This window comes from Manis pentadactyla, chromosome 1 (assembly GCF_030020395.1).
Source record: "Manis pentadactyla isolate mManPen7 chromosome 1, mManPen7.hap1, whole genome shotgun sequence".
Classification (NCBI taxonomy): Eukaryota; Metazoa; Chordata; class Mammalia; order Pholidota; family Manidae; genus Manis; species Manis pentadactyla.
This window is the reverse complement of record NC_080019.1, coordinates 94,052,236-94,055,791: the sequence shown is the minus strand read 5'-3', so window position 1 is coordinate 94,055,791 and position 3,556 is coordinate 94,052,236. Positions and strand designations below refer to the sequence as shown.

The window sequence follows — 3,556 nt, the reverse complement described above, 5'->3', positions numbered from 1 at the left end:
ACCAGGGGCTTTCTAGCCTCTCTTAACAAGGGAACTAATCCTGTTCATGAGGACTCCACCTTCTTGACCTAATTACTTTCCAAAAGCTCCAATTCCAAATATCATCACACTTAGGATTAGATCTCAATATACAAATTTTGGGGAGATACAAACATTTAGTCCATAACAATGACCAAAATGATTTGAGTGAGGTTAGTAAGATAATTTGATGGGGAAAGAACTGCCTTTCAAAAATATTGCTGGGACAACTTGCTAACTATAAACAAAAGAATTAATTTGGATACCTACGTCACCACATGCACAAAATTAACTCAAAATAGCTCATACACCTAAATTTAAATTCTAAAACTCTAAAATTCCTAAAAGAAAATATAAGAGTAAATCTTTGTGCTCTCTCTCTCAGCTTGCACCTAGCTGGTGGTGATATGGCTAAATGCATTAGGGTCAGAATCATTGGTAAATACAGGACTGTTATGGTGCCTCCCTCAGGAAAATGGTGAAGAAAATTGAAATAAGTCAGCACGCCAAGAACCCTTTTGTGGCAAAACCAAGATGAAGAGACAAGCTATGGGGACTTGGTGCTGTGGTGCCTGCGTGAAAACAGTAGCTGGTGGCACCTGGCCCTGCACCACCACAGTGGCTGGCACATTACAGTTGGCTATCAAAAGGCCGAAGGTATTGAAAGACCAGTAGAAGTGCCAACACTTAAAGCATTGCTAGACAATACTTAATGGGCTAATTTATGTAATAAAAAAAAAAGAGTAAATCTTTGTGACTTTGGGTTAGCAATGGTTTCTTACATACATCAGAAGCATAAGAGACCAAAGAAAGAAAGAGATAAATTAGACTCCACCAAAATTTATTAAAAACGTTTATGATTCATAGAATCCCATCAAGAAAATAAAAAGACAATCCATAGGATGGGAGAAAATGTTTACAAATAATATATCTGATCTGGAACTTACATCCAAGAACTCTTACAATTCAACAATAAAAAGACCCAGTTAAAAAATGGGCAAAGAGATTAAATAATTTCTCCAGAGATTACAAATAACCAGTAAAGTATGTGAAAAGATGCTCCACATCATGATTCATTAGGGAAATGTGAATCAAAACCACAATGAGATGTTAGGGTTAGGGTTAGGGTTAGCCATCAGAATGGCTAAATCACAAAGGCAAATATTAACAAATGTTGGCCAGGATGTGAAAAAGTTGGAACCCTCATACATCACTGGTGAGAATGTAAACTGGTACAACCACCTTAGAAAACTATTTGACAGTACTTCAAAAAACTAAATGTAGAGTTATCATATGACCCAGCCATTCCATCCCTGGGTATATATCCCAAAGAAATAAAAATGTATGCTTACACAAAAATGTGTATACAAATGATCATAGCAGTGTTTTTCACAATAGCCCCAAAGTGGAAACAACCCAAATGCCCATCAAATGATTAATGGATATATAAAATGTAGTATAGGCATAAAACAGAATATTATTAAGCAATAAAAATGGTAAACCAATACAAGCTACAACATGAATGAAAAATGTTATGCTAAATAAAAAGAAACCAGTCACAAAAGACCAAATAATTTATGATTCCATTTATATGAAATACCCAGAATAGGCAGATTTATAGAGACAGAAAGTTGATTAGTGGTTGCCCAGGGCTGGAGGTAGGGGTGATGGAATGGGAAGTGATTGCTATTTAATACGGAATTTCTTTTTGAGATCATAAAACGATTCTGGATTAGGTAATGATCATAGCTACACAACTCTGTGACCATGCTAAAAACATTGAATTGTACCTTGTAGATGAGTGAATTGTATAGTTATATATTACTTCTCGATAATACTGTTTTTGAAAAATAAGTAAAAGAGTATGACAACCATTTAATAAAATAAAATGATGGAGATCAATATAAACTTTTGGTTGCTATTTGTGGTGCGATTATGTTTTAATTAAACAAGCAATGACATGTTGTGACCTGCTGGATTTTAAGTCTAGTCCTTCTGGGAAAAATTTCCTACATGATTCTTATGTGGTTTGTGAGAGACGTCACCAAATTCCCCTGGGACCTCCCTTAAAGCCATCACATAAGTTTAAAATACAGGTCAGTGTATCAGGTACTAAAGACTGGGACAGAGTACCCAAAAAGGACCTTGGCTTCATTTCCAGTTTGCCACTGTGTTTCCATGAACTCCTTTTCCTGTTGTTGTTTACTATTGACATCTGAATTGTTTTGTTCCCTTATTTTCTTATTTCTTGTTTTCACTCTAGGTTTGTTATTTTGAGCCCTAATAGTAACTCTGACCCAAAAGTTTAATTTGCTAAAAATTAAAATAATGCCTTTACAATGAAAGCCAAATTCTCCACAGAATCCTATATAATACTAGAGTGGCTATGCATTTTCATAGAACATAGGAGTCAAAGAAAGGTGTTTTGTTGAAAATGGGTGACAGCTCACTTAGTGAGGAATTGGGCAATGATGAGGCTGGAGTCCTCCCTTTCTCACTGCAAAGCTATTCATTATAGTTGAAGAGTCTTATTCCAACTAATTAAAGATAAGAAAAGAAGTCAGAAAGACTGTTGCTAAACCAGAAGGCTTAAAAGAAGAAATAAATCCCTTAGCAAGGGACAAGCAAAGTAAGTTTGTTCTAGGCTTAGATATGGGTACATGTCAAAATCCAAAGTAACATGTTAGATCACTCAAAAATTTTGGCCACTGTGATAATTTTATGTGTCACCTTGACTGAGCCATGGGATGCTCAGAAATTTGTCCAAACCTTATTATGAAGGTGTCTGTGAGAGTGTTTCTGGATGGGATTAACATTAGAATATGCAGACTGAGTAAAGCAGATTGTCCTTCTTAATGTGGATGGGCCTCATCCAATAAATAGAAGACCCAAATAGAACAAAAAGGGTAACTAAAAGGTAATTCCTCCTGCCCAGCTGCTTGAGCTGGATGTTGTTGGTCTTTTCCTGCCTTCAGACGTGAACTTAAAAATCAACTCTTTTTGAGTCTTACACCGGCTAGCTTTTGGAGTAGAATTTTCACAATTGGCATGGCTGGGACTCTGGTTGCCAACTGCAGACCTTGGGACTTCTCAGTCTCCACAACAAAGCGATCCAATTCCTCAAAATCAGTCTCTCTCTTCTCATTCTCCCCCCTCCCCTGGTATACATATAAAATTGGTTCTGCTTCTCTGGGGAACCCTGATTAATAGAGCCACTTCAAACCAATCTGTATTTCGGACATTGGGAGTTCTGTCATTATTATCCTTAATCAATTAATTAATCTCTCATAAAACAGAAGTTTTTATCTTTATGCTAATTTCTACTTTCAAAACCTGAATATTCTTTTTCATTAAGTATTGTTTTAGTAAAAGTCTTTTAAAGAGATGGGGGAAATGAAGAGTTCTGTCTCTAAATATGTGATACTGAGTTAAAAGTATGTTTTATGTTGGTCTGGAATATTAGGGTAAACAATGGGTCTTTCTGAAAAAACTAGTGCATAGAAAATACAGTTGAATAAGTCATAGTTACTTGGCATAA

At 35.8% G+C, this 3,556-nt stretch overlaps 1 pseudogene; it reads left to right on the top strand.

The window, feature by feature from the left end:
- Window positions 1–425: 425 nt before the first annotated feature.
- LOC118922887 (60S ribosomal protein L37a-like) lies at window positions 426–693 on the top strand (annotated as a pseudogene).
- The last annotated feature ends 2,863 nt before the right edge of the window (window positions 694–3,556 follow it).